The 11118-nt window shown below is 43.4% G+C and overlaps 1 long non-coding RNA gene across 1 annotated transcript; it reads right to left on the reverse strand.

Moving 5' to 3' along the window:
- Positions 1 to 8541: 8541 nt before the first annotated feature.
- Positions 8542 to 10913, reverse strand: LOC310774168. Its single transcript, XR_014552585.1, has 4 exons — positions 10774 to 10913; positions 10582 to 10685; positions 9203 to 9286; positions 8542 to 8813 (listed from the first exon to the last, which is right to left on the reverse strand). It is a non-coding gene; the product is annotated as an uncharacterized lncRNA (long non-coding RNA).
- Positions 10914 to 11118: the final 205 nt, after the last annotated feature.

Here is an 11118-nt window from a genome sequence, read left to right on the forward strand (position 1 = left end):
GTAAAGCCTTAATGGGGCTGGATTCCAGGAAGTCGGCAGGCCCTGATCTTCCACCTTCTTTCTGCATCTGGCTGCAGATATCATAGCAGAACCAGTAATGCATGTTTTTAACATGTCTATATTAAATAATGTAATTCCTGAGGTCTGGAAAACTGCCTTTGTGCTTCCACTTTTGAAAGGTGGTGATCCCAAAATTTTATGTGGAGCCGGGAATAAAGTGAAACACACAACTTCACATGCTATTTGTAGGGGACTTTATTTGCTCTTCTCGAGTTGTCCTCAATTATGGAGTGGAATAGGTATTGACTTCAACAGTTCAAAAATAAACATTTAATAAAATAAACAAAAAATAGTTCAGTGCTAGTCCAGTACAATTCTCCAATTTATGATCAGTGTGGCACAGTATGTGGCAGGATGACTCACAGTACTGATACTGGTTCAATATACACAATACGGCAGTGGCACCTACTGCACAGTTAGTAAACTGCTCTGCTCTGCACGTGAGTTTGAGCTTTTCAATCCACCAGCATCGGCAATTTGGTAAAACAGGTAATTCACCTTCAGCAATCAGAAGTAGCATTGTCTGTTTACTTCCGTATTTTTACCCAGAATAACTTGCTCACGCAGCAGCTATGAAATGACGGATCAACGCCGTCAAAATAATCATTGTTGCAATTGGAGAACTTTCTTTACATGGATTTCATTTAACATATTGTAACATTTCAGGTATTCGTCCAGGAACCAGGAGACTTGTAGTTGGTACAGCTTTTATTCTTGGCTCATTCTCATAGCTCCTAGCGGTAGCTACGCTGCTAGCTCTACACACGACCAGCCAGCTCGCTCACATACCCAGACTGACCTCACCACGAGACAGGAAGTGCCACTTACACCCCGTTCCCCCCAGGAACACCCCCACACATCAGTTCCTATCTAAACACCGCATCACCACATTACATGTCAAAACCCTGGGTCGCTACACACTCCTCACCCAACAAAAAGCCAGCGCTCACGCTGGCACCCACAACCCACACATATCCCCCTGTACCAAAACACACCATCATAATGTCTATTAGGCACTCCATAATGTCTAGTTTTCATTAGGCACTCCATAATGTCTAGTTTACATTAGGCACTCCGTAATGTCTAGTTTACATTATTTCCCTTCTTTTTTACACATTTCAATTTACCAGTAACCCCAACATTTCCATTATTTCTTTTCTCTTTTCCCATTCATTTAAACCACCATTTCCATCCCCCCTTTCAAAGCTTCTGTCCCACCTGAAGCACATTAGTCCCTCTCAACCCCCAGTGGGGTTAGTCCTCTGCAGGGTGACTCTCATCGGCCCCTTTTCTGTCCTCTACAGTCCTCGCACGCACTGCAGTAGCTCCGCACGTCCTCCTTGTGTTTTCCCCAGTAGCCAAATGCACGAGCACGGCGGAGTGTCTCTTTAGCTCCAAAATGACCGGATCCGGGGCGACCGGATCTGTGGCCCCTGTGTGACCACCGTAGAACCAATTCCCGCAGGTAGCTGGGTACAACCAACTGGAGCCCCCCTTTCCTCTCCAAAACCCCATCTTTATCCAGACGCAGGTCGGTAAACATGTCCCACAGTCCCCTCATGACACCGGAACACATGCAAACCTCCTCCACAGGGGGCCGGCATCCGGCCGCCACCCACGCGAGCACCGGACCGATGTCCGCGTCCTCCGCCTGCCTGCGTTTCCACTCACCCACGTCGACATCCATGATGTCCATGTCCTCGTCTGTCAGGTCCACATCTGAACAGTCCCCCTCGTCTTCCTCCACCTCTTGCACTCGCTCGTCCTCCCGTCCCCCTCCCCCAGGGGGCGGCGTGTTCAGGGCAGCAGGGCGAACACCACCGGCATCCATCTCCACCTCGGCTTTCTGCACAGCAACCGTGGGGTGTGTGTAGTGGCTTGGTTGGGCCGGCTCCTCCGGCGTTGACCCCTCTCGCTCACCCGGAGACACGAGCGTCGCTCCCCCGACTGTAACAGCGTGGCAGATGATGTCTCTCTCTTCCCTCTGGCTGTTCAACACGATCCCCGCTCTCCTGATGGTCTCGTCGCTGATGATGATGTCTCCCTCTACCGGCTGGTATGCAGAGCAGCTAGGCTCCTCCGGCGTTATCAACACCCGTCCATCTGGACACACAGTCCACACTCTCCTGACCTGAATAACTGGCTCTGCACTGCTCCACGGCTCTGCTGCCTGTTGCTCAGGCTGCTCCACTGTCTGTGTGTCTCCTCCATTCCCCAAAGTCTCAGTGCACTCTCTGGCTAAGTGCTCAGGCGAACGGCACGTCCAGCAGAGTCTCACCTGCCCGCCGCCTGCACGTCTCTCTTCTCCCGCTGTCCTCCGGTCCCCGACAGCCTTTCGACACTCTCTGGCTAGGTGTCCAATCGCTCCGCATAACCAGCAGGCTCCCGGCCTTCCCCAGTACCGTTGCTCCGTGTACCTGGTCTTTCCCCCGGGACCGCTGCGACACCACCTCGCTAGATGCCCAGGTTCCCTGCATGTCCAACACAGTCTCTTTTGCGGCTCCTCCGGCCGTTCTCCACGCTGCGTTACCTCTGTGCTCAACTCGTCCACACGTTGCATCACCTCCCACAGCATTCGCAACAGCTCCACTGCCCAGGCAGGAGTCGCTTCCAACAGCCGTCTGACTTCTTTCAACAAACGGGCTTCCATGCCCGCCAGTACCGAGCTGATCCCCGTCGTCAGCTCCTCTTTCCTCCCGTTCAGCGACGGCCATTCTCCGTCGCGCACCATCGCACGTGGTGCTCTTAGCAGTTAGCAGTTACCACCCCTGGTAGCTAACCTACTACCGCTAGGTCGCTCGAGCCCAAAAGCCGTCTCACACACAGTCTCTTTTGCCGTTCCTTCTCACCCTCTCCCCTCTCGGCCGACGCAGAGGCGATACCGCTTTACTTGCTGACACCAATGTAACGTTTCAGGTATTCGTCCAGGAACCAGGAGACTTGTAGTTGGTACAGCTTTTATTCTTGGCTCATTCTCATAGCTCCTAGTGGTAGCTACGCTGCTAGCTCTACACACGACCAGCCAGCTCGCTCACATACCCAGACTGACCTCACCACGAGACAGGAAGTGCCACTTACACCCCGTTCCCCCCAGGAACACCCCCACACATCAGTTCCTATCTAAACACCGCATCACCACATTACATGTCAAAACCCTGGGTCGCTACAATATTATTTTACCACCTGGTTAGATTTAAATAACTATAGACCCATTTCCAAGCTTTCTATTCTAGCCAAGGTCCTCGAAGGCTAGTTAATGATCAAATCAAGGACTTTTTGTGTTTAAATGGCATTTTATCCTCTCTTCAATCTGGCTTTAGGAAGCAGCACAGCACAGTGACTGCTGCTTTTAAAGTTGTAAACGATATTGTGGAGGCTTTAGACAAAAATAATCATTGTGCTGCACTTTTTATTGACCTGTCATGATATCTTATGCCAGCGCCTGTTAGATATAGGTCTGTCAGGTCAAGCAACTGGTTGGTTTGTAAATGATCTGTCTAATTGTAAACAGTGTGTGTGTGTGTGTGTGTGTGTGTGTGTGTGTGTGTGTGTGTGTGTGTGTGTGTGTGTGTGTGTGTGTGTGTGTGTGTGTGTGTGTGTGTGTGTGTGTGTGTGTGTGTGTGTGTGTGTGTGTAGCAGCATTGTGTAGGTGGTACTTGCAGCAACCCATGGGTTGCCCAGGGGTGGGATAGCCTTCGGCTTGGGAGTCAAAGACACTATAGAAATTCCCCAAGTAAAGAATGTTGAAGTTCAAGTTTTACACCAGGCTCAAAGCCTATTTATCTTCGTCATTTCCTCACATTGTGAAGAGGAAGAAAAGGAACTGAAGAACTTTTGCCTGGCTGTCGTTACCTGTGGACTGGTTCCCAAATAATGGCCCAAACTCACACCGGTAAATTCACTTTAGTTTTCATAGTTGCACCATTCATATCTAGGCCTACATCAAGAAGTCTGAAGAACTGATAAAAGAGTAAATGGAGAACAGGCCTGTAACAAGTGCTCTTCAGTCCCTGAATCCTTTATGGAAACAATATTCTGCATGATGTTGGACTCAAGACAGAAAGCAGTGTCCACATTTCTGCTGTTTACAGTCTGATGGACCTGTAGTTCTGATGCAGTGTCGTCCTTCTCTATTCTTTGAACACTTGAAGCAGGCGTCTGTGTGGATTATCACTCTGGATTATGTCACAAGCGATTGTTCGATCCTGTCCATGCTTAATTTGCCTTTCTCTAACCCCCCCTTTTTTGTCAGAGGAGCTGCACCTTCAGATTCTACCTGCTACAGTGGAGCATGAGATCAACATGTGAGCTAAAGATCAGTTTATTATTTCAGCAACTGTATTTCAATCATGAGAGACTAGTAGAAAGTTGAACAAGTGTGACGGGTCTGGTTCTCAAAATAGGATCAAGCTCGTGTCTAGACAACCCAAACCTCGCCACAACAACACAGAACGCCTTTGCACAGAATAATCAAACAAGAAGACACTCAGAACGGGAGCAGCCTACCTGCTACAGGTTGGGGCGATGACACCTAGACAGCCCGGCTTGTAAGGACAGCCCAGTCGATAGTGTGGAGGCCAGATTCAGGCAGCCTCCGCTCATAAGACGCTTAGAAAGAAAAGTCTCACACACACACACACACACACACACTAACACGTGAAAAACGAAGGGATCAATAGAAACCTGGAGAACAGGAGCGATACGTGGCTGGCTCAAATTAACACTGGGAGACCTCTCGCACCTGAAACGCCACGTTAAATACTATCATAAGCCACTCCCACTTCGCGTTTGACCCTCTGTTGCAAAGACGTAAATTACAATATCATAAGTAAACAAGGGGGTCCCTGACAATCACATGTCAATCACACATCACCCTGTGACACAAGCTTTAATGATACAACAAATTAATTTTGGCATATGACTCCATGAAATGATGACGCTCTCATGAGATGATGAGAGGGCGCCGGCAGTGAAGAATAGGATAGGAAATCCCCCATAGGGAATTCTTCAGGAGTCATGACGATGGTGGTGGTCAGGGGAGGAGGTGGGGCGAAAACAATTGCTTCAGCGATGATGATCAGCAACTGAGAATGACACATGGCACATACACAGCACAGCACATAGCAAACAGAGTAAAACATGGTGGACTCTGATATACTACGCTGATTAGGTGATTGGGATCAGCTGGAGAGGAATAGCTTAGGCTGATTGGTTATTGCCACATATGTGGTAAACTGTGAATGGGTGAGGAGACGGCATCAGTGAAAGGAGGCGAGCCTAACAATGAATGGGTTATACAACCTCAAAGAAAGGTGGCGTGCACTGTGCTATGACCTGAACTGGGCGTTAGCTGCTAAGTAGTCTTCATTATTGAAAATAGTCCAAGACATTATTAACCAACATGTTTCCCTTCAAAACACAGAAAACACCAAACAAAATAGAGAAAGACACACAAAGTCAATACACTTAAGGTCAATAGACATTTAAAACATATTAGTCAATACTCCTATTTCTGAATATATTTGTATACGTTCGTAATGACTGGAGATGTATGGTTTTCTGTCAATAACTGACTGATGCAATGAGGATCCAGCTGTGACTGCAGTCTGCTAGACTATTTTGGTTTCTATTTGGAAAACTGACACCCTTCAATGTAATTTCCTTGTGCATTACAGAAGAGCTACTACTACAAAACTACACTCCTGTTTACCCTGTGGTAAGTGTGATGATGATTACATTACATTACATCACAGCATGTCATTTAGCAGATGCTTTTGTCCAAAGCCACTTACAATAACTACATTTTGTTGGCTAGTAACTTAGTGAAAATGGCTCATGTATTTTGGGGATTTAACTGCCTGATTTGAACTCTAAAGCATTTTTTTCAAATCTATGCACTAGACTCTAGTGACTAGAGCATTGGTTCCCAAACTGTGGTCCACGGGGCTCTGCCTGGTGGTCCGCCAGAGAATTGCAAAACATTTTTTTTTTACAGACAACAGTTTTTACATACACATTAACCCTGAGCAGTTGCCGGATTGGGCCGATTTTCTGAAATATCGCGATATTTGGGAAACATCACAATTTTGAACATTTAGGCTGCAGCAGGCTCAGTTTTAAAGCCAGAGTGAAGTTTATGGTATCATATGAAACTAGAAGACTTAAGGAATCGATTTGTACCAACCATGTTATGCTAGCTTGTCAGGAAGGTAGCTAAATAACACTCAAAGTTAGGCTACATTTTGGGGAGGGAAAAACAACTTTTTCAAAGGGGTCCTCTTTTTCAGAGCCTATGTTGGCAGGTGTGTGTGTGTGTGTGTGTGTGTGTGTGTGTGTGTGTGTGTGTGTGTGTGTGTGTGTGTGTGTGTGTGTGTGTGTGTGTGTGTGTGTGTGTGTGTGTGTGTGTGTGTGTGTGTGTGTGTGTGTGGCTAATGAGGTCATTCACCAAGAAGGAATATGGCTGAATGCACTCATGGTGTTATGGTCTTGTTTGGTTCATTTGATGAACTATAGTATAGTGTCCGTTCGCCCTGCTGCTCAGGGTTGCCATGCCATATATATATATGCCATATATATATGCCATATATATATATATATATATATATACATATATATATATATATACACACTGTATATATATATATATATATATATAGAGAGAGAGAGAGAGAGAGAGAGACAGAGAGAGAGAGAGAGATCAGTTTTTGTTTGTTTGTTAGTGAAACCAACACGTTCACTTGTAAGTCATTTATAAGCCTTTAGTTAATGATGAACTAATCACTTACAAAACACGAATATACATTTGTAGATGATTAATAAATGTTATGTTAACATATACAAATGTGTTGTAAGTCATCTATAAACCTTTAGTAAATTAAGTGTTCCTCACCTGTTGTAAATGATGTGTAAATAATTTACAATTCTTTTACAAGGCTTTCTGCATCCCCTAATTTAAAGTGTAAACCATTCATCACACATACATGTGTTACATACAAGGGAGTATAGCTCTGTTTGTCAAAATTGAAGCCAATGCGGAAGTGTCCTCTTTGCTTTGATAAAAGCGTCTGCCAAATGACGTAATGTAATGTAATTTGTGATGAATGGTTTACACATTAGATTAGGGGATGCAGAAAGCCTTGTAAATTAATTGTAAATGATTAACACATCATTTATAACAGGTGAGGAACACTTCAAAAAGTTTATAGATGACTTTTTGTGATGTGTTATCATAGCATTTATTAATCATCTACAAATGTATATTCATGATTTGTAAGTGATTAGTTCATCATTAACTAAAGGCTTATAAATGACTTACAACTGAACGTTATTATAAAGTGTTAGTGTGGGTTTCCCCATAAATGGGGTGAGGCCTTGGCGTTTGACGCTTGATGATGCGCTGCTGTTCTGGTCTATACAGAATGACTAAAAATATAGCTCTGTGTTGAGATTGTTTAGGGTTAGAGTAGGAATATCAGGGTAAGCCAATTCCATCATCATCCTAGGGAAAAAAGCACGGGGGGGGGTAGGTTGTAGAGATAGGCTATACGTTAAACCGACATACAGATAGAGATTCATTCCTTTATAGTTAGATAAGGGTTACTTCACAAATAGTTTATTTATTTATGAGGTTTGAACTGAGGTAAGATAACCAAGCGAAAGTATTCTATAGACTTAAGATTGGTTCAAAGTTGATTTGGTAAAAATAGAGGATTTACAGTATAAAGGTAAAAACACACTTGCAGAATTCATTCACAATAGTGCATATATGATATACATATGTACGCATGAATTCACTCACAAAGTAAAAATATGTTAAGTTTGCACTGTGATCTGGATCTTATTGTAACTCTGCTCTCATTTGAATTGCCTCTGTGTATGAAATGTGCTATACAAATAAACTTGTCTTGCCTATTTGAAAGACTATTGAAAGTAAATAAGTCTAATCAATTTGACAAAGAACTGAATGACCATTTTTAATCGGGTGTGACAATGTCTGTCACTGGACTGCACTTCATGCAGTGCGAGCCAACTCACTTATAAACAAAACATTTGGTAAAAGACAGCTTGATCCCCCTTGCAAGTTTTAAATTATTGTTGAGTAAATTGGAGAGTGCTTCCTAAAGGTTGAATCCCAGTGGAAAGTGCATGTTGGAAAGGGACCACATTGTATGCTCGATATGTTTTTTCCCTGTCTGTTGTATGTATTGTGTCTAAACCTCTATACATGCGATATGTGGCTGTTGTACGGCACTACTTGCCCAAGACAAATTTCCCCTCGGGGACAATAAAGTTCATCTCATCTCATCTCATCTCATCTCTCCACCTGGCATTTTTATGTTTGTCTCAACATTACTGTACGTAAAGAAATGGGAAGAATTACACCACTACATAGATAGACATGATACAATAGCTTCAGTAATGCTTTATTGTAAAGGCAAGTGCAGCGCAGTATGCATGTAGGAATTTCACACATCTCCAAATTCAAATGAAAGTTGAAACAGCAATGCTAGACTTTAGTCCAATCAGTGCAGACCAAAACCATCAGCGATACAAAGGCCAGCAGGTGTAGATTACTTGCAGAGATGCAGCTTGCTAACACACACAGTCTCTGGACTCAATATATTGTTTAATGTATTCACTAAAACATTAATCAGTTTTTCTTTGTATTTCTTGATTATATCCTTGCAGCTGGCCTTGATGGCTTTGTCCCGAATTTCATCGCAGACAGTGACCAACAGCGTTTTGATTTTATCCTGCAAATAAAAACACATGTACTACAATTTTTAAAGACACATTTTGTTTCTAGGTTGATAGGAATTAATAAAAAACTGCCAGAATTGCTGGAAAGAAAAGTGGATTGCCCCCACCCCCCCCCCCCAATAGGGGATATTGATCTCTCTCAGTAAGGTCATGTAGCCTATGACAAAATAATACATAAGGAAACATCTGTGAAAGAGACTGTAATATTGGGGATAACATCTAGTTTTGCATGACCAAAACATTCATAGAGTATCCAGTTGCAATGAAATGAAGCCAGGTCAATTTATCAACATAGTTAAGATGATTAAATTTCATCAAACAAATAATTGTACAGTACTGTTATATAATATGGACCTATATGATGTCATTTTATATTCATTACCCTTGCATTCGCACCCTTCAGCTCCTTCCGAACTATGGATATAATGCGCTTGCAGGCTCTACAGCAACCAGGGAGAGCTCCATACTGTGATAGTTGTAATAAAAAAAGGGGGAAAAAGGCAAAAGCAACTTTGGTAAAAGGCATATATATATTGTACAGTCTGTTGATACAAAATGAAACATTTCAGATATGTTTCCATGAAGATGTCAGTTCATGTGTTATAGGTTGACCATATGGTTATGAGTTCGTCAACAGGCTGGATGTTGAGTTTGCAACATGTTTACATACTTTTCATACTTATACACAACTGTATACCTCATGTGTCTGTCCGGTGTCAGATTATGCTTCTGGTGTTTGGGGTTCCCGTGAACACCCAAGCTGTAACTCTGTGCATCACAGAGCCATCCGTTATTTTCTAGGAGTCGATAAACTCACTCCAGTTCTGGCCATTAGTGGTGATATGGGTTGGGAGCCCCCAAACATCAGACACAAAGTTCAAATGCTCCGACTCTGGAATAGACTGGTGAGAATGTCTGACCAGAGATTAACTAAAAAGATTTTTAACTGGGACATCGCTCATGGTCATCCATGGGCAAATGAATTGAAAGCCTTGTTTTACTCAAACGATCTGTTATTTATTTTTCACAACAGGTTACTCTGTGACACACATATGACTATGAGTAACATGTTTATTCTGTACAAAGACAAATGGACTGCCGACCTATGGCATAAAACAAAACTAAGAACCTATCGCCTCATAAAAGACAGTTACTGTGTAGGAACCCTATGTGAAATTTGACTTAAACAGACGAAAAAGATCTCTGTGTTGGCAGTTACGCTCGGGAACTCTTCCCTTAGCACTAGAAACTGGTAGACTCAAAGCCACCCCTGAAGAAGATAGACTTTGTCTAGTATGTGAAATACAGGAAATTGAAAACGAGACTCATTTCTTGTTCTACTGTACTGCTTATGATGAGGCAAAGGATTTAGTAAAATGTCTTCAATGTATGCTGAATTTTTTGAGTTGGACGACTACGAGAAATTCGAGTTATGTTTTAAAAAAAATATCTTTCTCACTGCAAACTTTATCTGCCAAGCATGGGAGCAAAGACAAAACATTTTGTTTGGAGAATGATGTACCGATCTGTTTCGGTGGGTCTGAGCAATGTGTTGCTTTGCGTATGTTGTTTTGAATGTACTGTTGCTGTGACGTTTTTACTGTATTGTTTTACACATTGTTTTTACTGCTGTATTCTCTGTGTGTCTTGTAGGCCCATGTGGGCTGGGCACAGCAATGTGCATGACACCTTAATAAATCAATCAATCATTTACAGGTGACTGACCTCTTGAAAAGTGATTTGTGTGTCACAGGTTCTCACCTCCTCTGTAAGGTGGTCGGCTCTCTCCATGTCGCCTTTCCTCATGGATGGAAAATCCTCGTCCTCTTCTGGTCGGTTCTCAAGAGAGTGCCATGACTCAACAACTTGAAACAAAACATAATGCAAACAAAAATATCATAAGATGTACTCAATATCATCACTGACTTAGGAGAAATAATGCTAATTTCTTACGTGCACAGAGCAGCAGAAAAGTGATGCCGATGGCAGTTTTCATGGTCTTCATCCTTGCTTCAACAAAGTTGTCTGTTACTTCTTGGCTTTTTATACTAAAACTTGCGACACACTGGCTCATAATAATATCTCAACCGAACCATGTAGCAACACTTCACTTATCGTGACCACAGTCCACAGACACCTGCAACTCTCCCGATATGAGCCATGAGAGAGAGAGAGAGAGAGAGAGAGAGAGAGAGTGTGTGTGTGTGTGTGTGTGTGTGTGTGTGTGTGTGTGTGTGTGTGTGTGTGTGTGTGTGTGTGTGTGTGTGTGCATGCGCGCGTGTGCGTGCGTGCATAAGC

Source organism: Poromitra crassiceps, assembly GCF_964638095.1.
Source record: "Poromitra crassiceps genome assembly, chromosome: 3".
In the NCBI taxonomy this organism is placed as follows: Eukaryota; Metazoa; Chordata; class Actinopteri; order Beryciformes; family Melamphaidae; genus Poromitra; species Poromitra crassiceps.